Source organism: Moschus berezovskii, chromosome 4 (genome assembly GCF_049115385.1).
Source record: "Moschus berezovskii isolate FMDL1 chromosome 4, NW_MosBer_1.0, whole genome shotgun sequence".
NCBI classification, from domain to species: domain Eukaryota; kingdom Metazoa; phylum Chordata; class Mammalia; order Artiodactyla; family Moschidae; genus Moschus; species Moschus berezovskii.
This window is the reverse complement of record NC_142463.1, coordinates 78,513,992-78,526,693: the sequence shown is the minus strand read 5'-3', so window position 1 is coordinate 78,526,693 and position 12,702 is coordinate 78,513,992.

Sequence of the window (12,702 nt, the reverse complement as noted above, 5' to 3'; positions counted from 1 at the left end):
AATGTAAAGTACTCTGTTAGTTTATTTTATGTTTGATTCTACTTTGGAAAATTGATATGGCATGTTGCTATGGAAACATTCTGTACAGAGAAGACACTAGTAACTATTAATAGCTGATTGGGAATTATTATGACTCATACATATTTAGAATACTAATGTCAATATTTTAACAGCCACTTTATACATTATGAGAAAGGAATGCTTTGTTAAATTTTGATGGCTCCTATCAACTTTAAAGGGCTTCCCTGGTGGCTCAGTGGTAAAGAATTCTCCTGCAATTCAGGAGACATGGGTTCAATCCCTGGGTCAGAAGATCACCTGAAGGGCATGACATCTCTCTCCAGTATTCTCGTCTGGAGAATCCCATGGACAGAGGAGGCTGGTAGCTATAGTCCATAGAGTCTCAAAGAGTCAGGCACAACTGAAGCAACTGAGCATGCATGCAACTTTAAAATCATAATCTAGTATCTCAGAATTAAATGTGTTTATCTCTGGTCATACCTTCATGGCCATTCAAACTCAGGCCTTGTCATTCTTCAAATGGGAATAACTTGTTGGCTGAGTTAGTCTACTGCACATAAAAATACGCTCGATGATAAAAGGGTATCAACAACATATACTCATGTTTTAAGTACCAGTTTTTGTGTATGTCTACAGAATATGGGTGCATTAGTTTAGGCTTTTTGAATAGTTCTATGGCTTTAATAGGGTGATAATATACTTAGGGAAGTAAATTCAGTTCAGTTCAGTTCAGTCGCTCAGTCGTGTCTGACTCTCCGCGACCCCATGAATCACAGCGCGCCAGGCCTCCCTGTCCATCACCAACTCCCGGAGTTCACTCAAACTCATGTCCACAGAGTCGGTGATGCCATCCAGCCATCTCATTCTCCGTCGTACCCTTCTCCTCCCGCCCCCAACCAAGCATACTTATTTACCATAAAAGAGCCATATAAAACAAACAGCAATGAAGACAATGTAAAGTATGCAAAAATATGTTCTAGAGGGGTGTATGGTTTAGATTGGGAGACATTGCTCTATTGTGGAATCAAGAAAAACATTTCATGGAGAGTTGATGAGAGCAAGAGGAACAAGTTCAGTGTAGTGAGTAACAGCATCAACTTTAGATCAAGGCAGGCCTGCATTTGAATCCAGGCTTTGTGATCCTGAGTAAGTTATTTTACCTCTCTGAGCTTTGGTTGTCTTCTATTAAACTGGGTTAACAAAATTTATTTTGCAGATAATTTGGAGGAATTATGAAAAATAATGCATGAATAACATTTAGTTTAGATCTTGGTACACTGTAAATGCTGAACAATGGTAGTTGCTATTAAGTAAACTGGAACTTGAATGACAGGTTGTACATATTTTTATGTATAGTAGTTTAACCCAACCAAATAAATGGCTACTGTTTGATGAGTCCAATTGCAGGGGATTAAATGACAAGGCCTGAGATTGAGAGAGCCATGAAGGTGTAACCAGAGATGAACACATCTACTTCCGGGGCTATGATTAGGCTATTATTTCCATGGTGGGAGCAAGGACTGAGGGATCAGGACAAACAGGGCAGAAAAATGAAGTGAAGGCAGAATAATAAAGACAGAAGATCTTGCTGGTGGAGCAAAATGGTAAACAAGAGTGGTGGTGGCATTGTTTTTGCTGCTAAGTCATGTCTAACTCTTTTGTAACACCGTGAACTGTAGCCCACCAGGCTCCTCTGTCCATGGGATTCCCCAGGCAAGACTACTGGAATGGGTTACATTTCCTTCTCCAGAGGATCTTCCTGACCCAGGGATTGAACCCGCATCTCCTGCATTGGCAGATAGGTTCTTTACCAATGAGCCATCAGGAAAGCTGTGAACAAGGTGGGAAGGCCTAAATATGTAGATATGTGTAAGGAGAATGTAACTGGACCAGACTGAAGATTTTGGGGGGCTGAAGATGTTACATCATTTGTCTTGAATAGAGGCCATTTGCTTTAGATTATAAGCCACTTGACCTTAGCAGGTGGCTTGGCATCTCCCTTTTGAATGATGAGATGCTGCCTTCTGGCAAGGTAAACATTCTATATTTATTCAATTTCTTGCTTTACGGCACCTTGGGGTGTCTTACACATGATACAGCTCTTATATAACACACCTGTGAGAGGGGAAGAACTGTGAATAAAAATGTCTGATGTGGACTGAATGACTCTCAGCAGGTGAATGTGCTGTGGAGAAGGGCCTGGCTCTAGGCTCTCTTCCTCCCAGAGCCTTCCCATAAAAGCCCATGTGACCAGTCACGGCATTTACCATCACACATCTGCTCTGGAGGAGAGTGAAAGGAAGAGAACTCAGCACTGGCAGGACTTAAACAAGAGTCCTCAAAGTCTTCTGCAAATGAGTCATGAAAGCAGTTTTGCTGATACACCATAATGGAAAAGAATATTAAAAAAAATATATGTATAACTGAATCACTTTGCTGTACAGCAGTAATTAATACAACTTTGAAAACCAACTATTTCCATTTTTATTATTATTATTTGTTTTTTAGATTTTATTTTTAAAAAAATTTTTTTCAAGGTTTTTCATCTAATTTATTTTATTTTTCAAAAACAATTTTAGGAATCTTTACTTAAAAACAACCTTATCTTAAAATGGAGTAACTTTGGTTTTACGAGCAGCAAGCAAAGTACAGAAGCAAAAATGCATTACAGGAGCATTACGTTCTACATTAGGTCACAGCGTCTAATCTGAAATCACACCCGTAATATCATTTTTCAGGATATCTGGGAAATAGTTATTTCCCAGGATGTCTGAACCATAGCTACTCTATTTTGACTTTTAATTATTAAAAAAAAAAATTTTAATAGCCAAAGCAGATTTCACCATTAATGACGTCAGTGTTTTTCTAGGTATGAGAAGATGCAAGAATTGGAACTCATAAAACCTTTTTCTGAAAAGATCCAACTATCTGAAGGCCTGTTCTGCCAGTTTTTTTTTTTTTCAGAGCACAGAGTGCCTCATTCCTGATTTTCACCCTGAACTTCTTTCAGGGGGTTTTGAAGGTCAGAAGCTTGCAATGATCATGATGTAATCTTTGTAGAGGCAGCTGGCAAGTACCAACTTCCAGTCAGCAGGGTCCCTTCATAGCCACATATCTGACCATGTGACCATTTCATGGCCATTGTGTCCTGCGGTGCTGGGAAGGCTCATTCCCAGGTCTAGGGAAGTGATGGGCCACTCAGTGTGCTAAAATTGGACCAGGCCTTGCAAGTAGCACAAGTTTCTGGACCACTGTCTTACTAGCCTCCTGGTCCAGGAAAATATTTCCTCTTGTTGCTTTTTCCCATACCCAGAGTCACATTATTACAATTATTGACCTCATATGGAACTGTCAGTTCAGCATTATATCACAGGCTCAGTGAAACAAGTGACATAGAAAATAATATAGCCATAGCTAGCAGTTATTAGTAAAATAAGAATTATAAGTCAAGAACTTTCATTAGATAAAGCCTGGTACACCCCAAGTCACCTGACTTCATTCATTAAATGATTATAGTCTGGTGTTAATCTCCTGGTTGTACATTATGGAGCATCTGACCTTTATCTGAAGATTGGTTACTGAGATAAGCCTTAGAAACTAACCTAGAGAGTCCTTTTTAATAACTTAATTAAATCTTTTAGTATGCTTCCATTTTTAAAAGGAAAACAGTTTTGTTTTATGTATACGAAGTACAGATCTGTTAATTATGAAACCATTTATACACAATTTTTGCAATAGCAAGTTGTCAAGAGACTAGTGTTTCCTTGTGTTTGCAAAGGGGTTCACCCCGCTTCTAAAATGTTTATTTTTATGAAATATTTCATATCAGGCTTGTGCTTTTCTTTGAATAGATAATAGCTCTTTCTCCTTTTCCTGTGATAAACAACTAGGTGAGCAAAGATGGCAAACGTCTTATGAAACGATATAATGTTTGGAGAAGATTTGTATCCACCAATGTCACAAAGCTAAAGCAAAAATCATCTCATTGGGTTTTCCTCAAGTTTTATGAGCAATGAAAGCAGAAAACTGACTAAAGGAAATTTTTCCATGGAAGATTATAGAGTTGAAGACCTTGGACTTGAAGGACACTCAGGGATCATCTAACTGATGTTTATTTTTACAGAAGAGAGTTGAAGCCAAGAGAATGTAAGTAAATGATTCACAACCTTGGCTGCTACTGGAATCACCTGTAGAGATTTAAAAATCATTGCTTGCTGGGCCCTATTTCTAGCATCTCGGATATAATTGGTTTGGTATATAGTTAGGACACCTAGAGTTTTAAAATCTCCTCAGGCAGTTCTTCTGTGTAGCCCCAAATTGAAAACCCCTGTGTTAAGTGAGATATACAATACTCCTTATACTCATATGCTCTTAATAAGATGTCAATATGAACACCCAGATATGTCAGTAGGAGCTCAAATGGCTCAATCTGAAGCTATTTCTTCAAGCCTCCAAACCTCTTTCTGCATATTCCTTTGTTTGTCTATTTACTTTCCTTACATAGCTCATGGAATTTGCCCACTCTCTGTAAACGAGCAAAACAATTCATTAGAAAAGGCACCAAGAAAGGCATTCATTCTGAGTGTGACTGACTAATCCATAATGTCTCTCCTAGAGGTACTTGTATCTGAACCAGAAACAAAGACCCTGCTATAAAAAGCCTTCATGATAACAATGAAATAATAACCCACTGGCAGTTGCTATCTATGGAGATGCAATACGGTTTTCTCTATCGGGTTGGCTAACAGCATTGTCCAGGAGGGCTTCAAGGTCTCCACCTGTAAACACATGCCATGTGCAAGCTTACCTGGCAATTGGCATCTGAGAACAAAAAGCCTGTCTCTCCAACTGTGAAGACTGGGATTCTTTCTACTCAGGGTGGATGTCTTCTCTCTACACCCATCCTTTCTGAAAAGACAAGAGGACCTAAGATCAGTGTCCTCATCCTGGAATCAAACTGAAGGATGTCTGGCTGGCCAAAGTGTGCCTCTTTATGGGATTTGCAAATCTGGGAAGCTACAAAGAGTTTGCTAACCTTAGACCTAGAACTTAACCTAAGAAATCTACTTTGTATTTCCATGGTGTGTCTGTACTATTGTCTTTATTCTTTGTCTGGTTCTATCTTTCCATAAGGCTGCATTTAAGTAATTAGGCAGTGATGAAAGCTGTTTATAATTCATGTTTCTTCCATAGAGCATCACGGTAGGTAGGAAATCTAAGTATCAATTGATTCGTTGATTAGAATTCCTTCTGTCAAAGTATTATAAGTCTTCTTCTCTAGGATGATAGTGTGTTGATTCTTCAAACAGCAGGTCTATAGTTACTATTGGAAGTATCCATTGGAAATATACTTTTATTATGTTCTAGCTAGTAAGGCCTAGAAATAGAAGAGAGAAGGGGATATGGAAAAGCAAGGAGATGAACCATGAACACTTAACTCTGTATTGAAGAACTTTACGCATGACCTTAAAATTTGGCCATGATTAAATAGCTTGTATCAGACTTCTCCTTCCACCAGAATGGATATAAATATGGAAAAAATATATAAAACTGTTATGTGCAGGAAATGGGCATCAACCAATGCAATACTAAGAACTCTGAAGAAGGGAAGCACATGAGCTATATCCTCGATACCCCCTGGTTTCTTCCTCGGTGCAATTTCCAAATCACTGTATGGGGGATTAGCCCAAGAAGAAAATAGAAGTTTTGCTGGCAGAGGAAACAGAGACTGTATTTTGAGTTACGCTAATGATTAGGATTTGAGAGATAAGGTATTAGATAGAGAGTTTTAGAGAAGGAGCTTCAAAAATCTACATAAAAATTCACACTGAGTCTTTGGCTGCCTCATAAAGCTATGCTTTCACAGAATATAATTTCAGGAGATGGAGCAGAGAAAAATGCAGGGAGGCTAAAATATAATCAGGAATTTCAGAGGTCTCACAGTTTTCAGGACATTAAAGTTTAGGTCCAACTGATGAATATCTTGGGCTTGTTGTCACTGTTGTTGAAACATCACATCCTAAAAGTTAGGAGTATGCTTTGAGTGCTAGACTCTAGGAGAAAGGGCAAAAGTGAGACAGACTCACACTAACAAAGACTAAAATGAAGTTGTGGCAGGATCAGGGAGATCCTTTAGTAATTTAATTGCTTGTGTGTTAGTCACTTAGTCATGTCCGACTGTTTGTGACCTCATGGACTGCAGCCCACCAGGCTCCCCTGTCCAAGGGATTCTCCAGGCAAGAATACTGGAGTGGATTGCCATTTCCTTCTTCAAGGGATCTTCTTGACCCAGGGATTGAACCCAGATCTCCTGCATTGCTGGTAGATTCTTTACCATCTGAGCTATAGGGAAGTTCAATTTAATTGCTTGTCAAATAAAATAATTGACACTCTCTGCTGCTGCTGCTGTCATGTCCGACTCTGTGTGACCACATAGACGGAAGCCCCCCAGGCTCCCCCATCCCGGGACTCTCCAGGCAAGAACACTGGAGTGGGTTGCCATTTCCTTCTCCAACATGTGAAAGTGAAAAGTGAAAGTGAAGTCGCTCAGTCTTGTCCGACCCTTAGCGACCCCACGGACTGCAGCCTACCAGGCTCCTCCATCCATGGGATTTTCTAGGCAAGAGTACTGGAGTAGCTTGCCATTGCCTTCTCCGTGACACTCTCTAAAAGATGATAATATTTTTCAGAGCTTCTACAATGTATCATGATGTCCGTGCTAAATCACTTCAGTCATATCTGACTATTTGCAACCCTATGGACTGTAGCCCTCTAGACTCCTGTATCCATGGCATTTCCCAGGCAATACTAGAGTGGATTGCCATTTCCTCCTCCAGGATATCTTCTCCACCAAGGATCGAATCTGGGTCTCATGTCTCTTGTAGTGGCAGGTGGGTTCTTTACCACTAATGCCACTTAAAAATGTATTCAGTTCAGTCCAGTTCAGTCGCTCAGTCGTGTCCGGCTCTTTGCAACCCCATGAATCACAGCACGCCAGGCCTCCCCATCCATCACCAACTCCTAGAGTTCACTCAAACTCATGTCCATCGAGTCGGTGATGCCATCCAGCCATCTCATCCTCTGTCGTCCCCTTCTCCTCCTGCCCCCAATCCTTCCCAGCATGAGGGGGCCAAAGTATTGGAGTTTCAGTTTTAGTAGAGTTTTATTAAAGTGAAAAAGGGGCAGAGAAAGCTTATAACACAAACATCAGAAGGGGGACAGTCTAAGCAAGGGAGTTAAATACTTTTTTAACCAGTTATTACAATAAATTAAAAGAATGTCTCAAGGTTGTAAAGATCTTACTAGACCCACTCCCATAATTTACATTTTAAGATAATAGGATTAGCCAGAAGGTTTTCAGGAAGGAGAAACTGTCCTCAAGCAGGATACATTGTTGTTATATAATCCTTCTCGCTCGCTTGCTCAGTCGCAAAGTCCTCAGGTGCTCAGTCATGTCTGACTCTGCGACCACATGGACTGCAGCCCACCAGGCCTCTCCATCCATGGGATTTTCCAGGCAAGAATATTGAGTAGGTTGCCATCTCCTTCTCAAAGGAGTTCTCCATATAATCCTTAGTACAGAGTTGCAAATAAGCAGAAAAAGAGCAAATAAAAGATAAAACAGAAAATAAATAAGGACTTAGAGGTGATATAAATATTGAATTTAGTATTTGAGTTCAAAATAATCCTAATGTGTTAAAAATAAAGGTGAAGATCAAAATGAATAAAAAGATGGATTTTTTTAAAAAGTTGGGCTCTATTAAAAGAATCTAATACAAATATGGGTCTGCAAAGTACAATATTTGAAATTAAGGACTTTAGATCTGACGTGACTAATTAGCCTAGTTCTCATGGTAATCACATTTACCTGTCACACAGGATAAAACCTATGATGTGAACATAGAAACCAATAGGTGTAGGCTGATGAATGGTAATGAATGGTAATAAGAGCCTGAAGTTGCATATAATAAGAGAAAATTCTGTGAACTGTACTGTACTTTGACCAACCAGATGAGACAACTTTCATGAAACATGATATTTAAATAGCCAGAAATACATGCTTAGTCTACATTAGTTTGCTAGGACTGCTGTTACAAAGGAACACATACTGGGTGGCTTAAGCAACAGAAATCACATGGGATTCTCTAAGTGTGTGTGTGTCTGTGCCTAAAACTTTTGTTCAAATTAATTGGAATTAAGTTACTACTGCTTTCAACCCAAAAACCTAATCATTAAAATAACTGGAACAACACATAAGCCTTTGAGACTTCAGTATATTTGGAAATGTTCAGGATGGAGCAAAACTTGTACTCCAGATGGACAAACACCTATTTCCTTGATAGCCAAAAGAATGAATAGCGAGGAGTCTGGAATGGCTGGGGAAAAGATGGTAGAATAAAGAGGAAGATTGATTTTGGGCACAACCATGCAGGAGAGGCCTGATGTCAAAGTCTAGTTGTTGGGCAGGATCCTAAACGAAAGAATTCTAAAATCTATCTCCATGTTTAGATTCTCTAATTTGACCACATGGTATAGTTATTATTGCACATTGTTCTTTAAAATAGCTTGCTAATATATTCTTACACTTGCAGTCCTTGGCTACCCTCCATGTTAGCTCTATTTCTTTTTAAAATACAGTTTTCATGAAGTAACAACATTCATACCTTGGCACAAAGTTATAACTGGGTCTCTAGATTGTCTACATCAGAAAATATATCAGAATGCAAGCAAAAATAGAATTCTTGAAAAACCTTGGGTTTTCTTTACACCCTTTGTGTAGTGATGAATTGCACCTTGCCCAAGACGGGGCTGCCTTCTCCCTTCAGCTTCTGGGAGGTACTCTCTAAGCTCTTGCAATGCCATGCCTTAGAGTAGTGTCTTTGTGTGATTGAGGGTTTTGGGATATGCCAAACAGTCTAACAATGATATTTATGGTAGAAACTTTGAGTCGTATGGTAACAGCTTTACCGCCAGTGCCTAGAAATAGAGGACACCTATGTAGGTGGTAAACCATAGAACTTAAATAAAGACTCTTGACACCTCTACTTGCTTGGCAATATTCCATGTGTATAATCATACACTGTTGCTGGGAAAATAATGCCTTCCATGACTGCATGAAGAGAAAGCAACTTGAAGTTTTGGAATCTCCTTCATTCTGCGCTATGTGCCTCTTCTCTTGGCTGATTTTAATTGTATCTTTAAGATTAACTTAATCTGTATCCTTGGGGCTTCCCTGGTGGCTCAATGGTAAAGAATCCGCCTGCCAATGCAGGGGAAGTGGGTTTGATCCCTGGGTTGGGAAGATCCCCTGGAGAAGGAAATGGCAACCCAACCACAGTATTCTTGTCTGGGAAATCCCATGGACAGAGGAGCCTGGCGGGCTACAGTCCTTAGAGTCACAGAGAGTCGGACACGACAGTAACAACAGCACAGTCTGTATCCTAAATCATAACCATGAGTGTAAGAGATTCCAGTGATTTCTTTGAGTCTTTCTAGTAAATTATTGAACTTGCAGTTGGTGTCAGAAGTGAGCCTGGTCTGATGGACCACCCCTTAACTTCACACTCTTTCAAAAATAATTTATAAGCTATGTTTTTATAATTGCAAATAGTGACAAGTTACCTATAAAGAATTGCTGAGCAACTGGCATGAGAATAATACTGATGGTTATTCATCATAAGGAAGAGAGTCTGGGGTTTAAAATACCTGATAGGTCCTCTAAGTACTGGGGTGACATCCAACAAATACTTGCTGACCACCTTACTAATGCCTTAAAGGTACAGTCTCTTAAATTAGGATGATTCCTAGATTTGAAAGAAAAATAATAACTAACAGAGAAATCTGATTCAATTCAAAGAAGAATTAGTTTGATAACAAAGATAGATACATCAATGCCATCAGGTTTATCTTTTTGTAATAACTAAACTTATGATATCTGGAGCCAAGTAAACCTTGGTTGACTGCCTAATGCGAATTTTAGCACACACATTGTGACATCCATCACAGTCCTTAGTCTTTCTCTAAGAAAATGGAGAGAATATCTACTTCATAGGTGTGTTGTGAGGATGAAATGGGATGATGTTTTAAGGCCAGTCACATAATCAATACATGTTATCTATTATTCTTAAAAATGTGCTCTTTTATTGAATCATTTTTTCTAAACTGAGTACATGTCGCTTCCCAGCATATCTACATTAGTGTTAGTGACCACTGAGTTCCTTGGTCCCAGGAGCTCTCCCAGGATCAAAAGGACAACGCAGGCCCAGTTTTGAACTGTATGTTGTAGCAGAAAAGAGCACATGAACAGGTTTGGATTTACTTATTCGCAGAGACTTCAATTACGGCTGCTTTTGCTGCCTTTTGTTTTATTAGTAGAATACCAAAGAGATTTGGCTCTTGCATATACAGGAGTGCAAAGCCCCAGAGAAGGTGAAATTGCATTTTGTAATCTCATGGCTTTTAGGCAGAAGGATTATGAAGCAGCTGTTGAGAGTAAAATATTCATTAGTTTAGTCTGTAGCAACATTCAAATGTTTAGACTGTTTCTCATCTGTGGTAGCTCAAGCTCTTCCCTAGACATTATAATTGTGCAGAATATATTGAATAGGCAGAACTACACGAATCTTTGGTAAATCGCTTATTTCTGAGATTTTCTTCATCCTCATGAAAATGTATAGATATTAGACATTCAGTTCAGTTCAGTTCAGTCACTCAGTCGTGTCTGACTCTTTGCGACCCCATGAATCACAGCACACCAGGCCTCCCTGTCCATCACCAACTCCCGGAGTTCACTCAAACTCATGTCCATCGAGTCGGTGATGCCATCCAGCCATCTCAATTAGTCTACCCAGATTTATGGGATGAAGGCAAGAGACAGCATAACATGAAAAGTCAAGCTAACATTTTACAAAATTAAAACATTTTCCCCTCAGTACATTAAAAAAAGCCATGTTACCTCAACATTTATCTCTGCATACCTCTGCCTTCAGGCAGTTTAGCGGGTGTAGGTCACCACACTAGTCTCTTTCAGGTAATAATACCTCAATCTGACATGACATCTTGGGCTCTTCTCTCTTATTTCTCAAAATTCATGAATCTGTTGGTTAGCAGAGTAGATCATATTATATGCATTTTAAATAAAATGCTAAAATTTACAAGGCTAGACAGTGGCAGGTTTAACCACTGTTCCTCTTCAATGAGGTCATGGTCTCCAAACTCTAAGAGTGTGAAGTAGAATTAACAGGGAAAACTTGCAGGACATGTGTGTGCCTGGGTATGAACACACACGGGTGCTGATCACAGTCTGGTGCATGGACCAGAAATCTGCATTTTTAGCAACCATAGCGATAATTCTGAAATAGATGATTGTAGGACAACACCATAGGGATTATATATGAAGGCTGCTGGTAGCAAAAACTATAGTTTATTCCTCCATTCTTTAAACATTATGTGCTGTTTAGGGTAAATACCATTCTTTATGGTGTAGAAGAAAATAGAGCTGGTTTCCCTAAAGGAGAAGTGACGTTTTATTTTTCTCAGCCTTGCTGATGTCACTGCTAGATGGGCATATAACACTTTTGAAAGTTTTAGGTTGGAACTAAGTTTTACCCTTGCAATACCCGGGAGTGGTTTCTATTTGTGGTGCTCATCCTGCATTTAGGGAGTGAGCATGAATATAATAGAAGCAGAACAAAGCTTCACCCATGAAATATCCCTCTTCCTGGATAATCCACTGATATCTTCTACAGCCACCAGTTCAATGGCTGTGTCTGTGTTAGTCTCTCAGTCACGTCTGACTCTTTGCAACCCCTTGGACTGTAGTCCAGCAGGATCCTCTGTCCATGGAATTCTTCAGGCAAGAATACTAGAGTGGGTAGCCATTTCCTTCCCCAGTGGATCTTCCCAACCAAGGATCTGAACCCGTGTCTCCCGCGTTGTAGGTGGACTCCTTACCATCTGAGCCACCAGGGAAGGCCATCTGGATTCCTGCTCTGTGTCTGGTCTCATTGACTCCTACCAACTTCTGCAAGTGGTTACCAGGAAACAAAAGAGCATATTTTTCTGCAGACCCACCGCTTCTTCTCAGAAATATCTTAGCAAGCCATCTCATGAGAATAAAAAATTGCTTCTGGGATCATACTGGTCATCAGTCTCCAGAGGACAGCAGTTTCTGCAGCAATCTGACACTCCCACTTTGTGCTGAAGTTGGAAGCTGCTACCTTTCTTTATAAAAAGTTCAGTTTTTGGCATAAGCTTAACCTCAGGTTTTTCTGGTCCTAATGGGAATTACTGTCCTTTCCACAGTGCAAGTGCTAGATATATAGTATCAGAATAAAATCCCATGTTCTGTAGGGCTCCCAGGAACCATCATTGTGTCACAGAAACAACAAAACAAGCTAATGAAGCAGGTTGTATTTCTATCAGTAAACAGTCTGCAAATATATATTTCCTGAAACTAACAAAGATGATACATTAGGAAATTTCTTAGCAATATTCTGAATTGTATGATTGTATTTAATAGTCTCCTCAGGAAAATGTAGAGGGTGAGAATAGATTGTGTGTATGCTCATTCAGTCGTGTCCAACTCTGTGACCACATGGACCATAGCTTGCCAGGCTCCTCTGTCCATGGGATTTTTTTAGGCCAGAATACTGGAGTGGGTTGCTATTTCCTTCTCCAGGG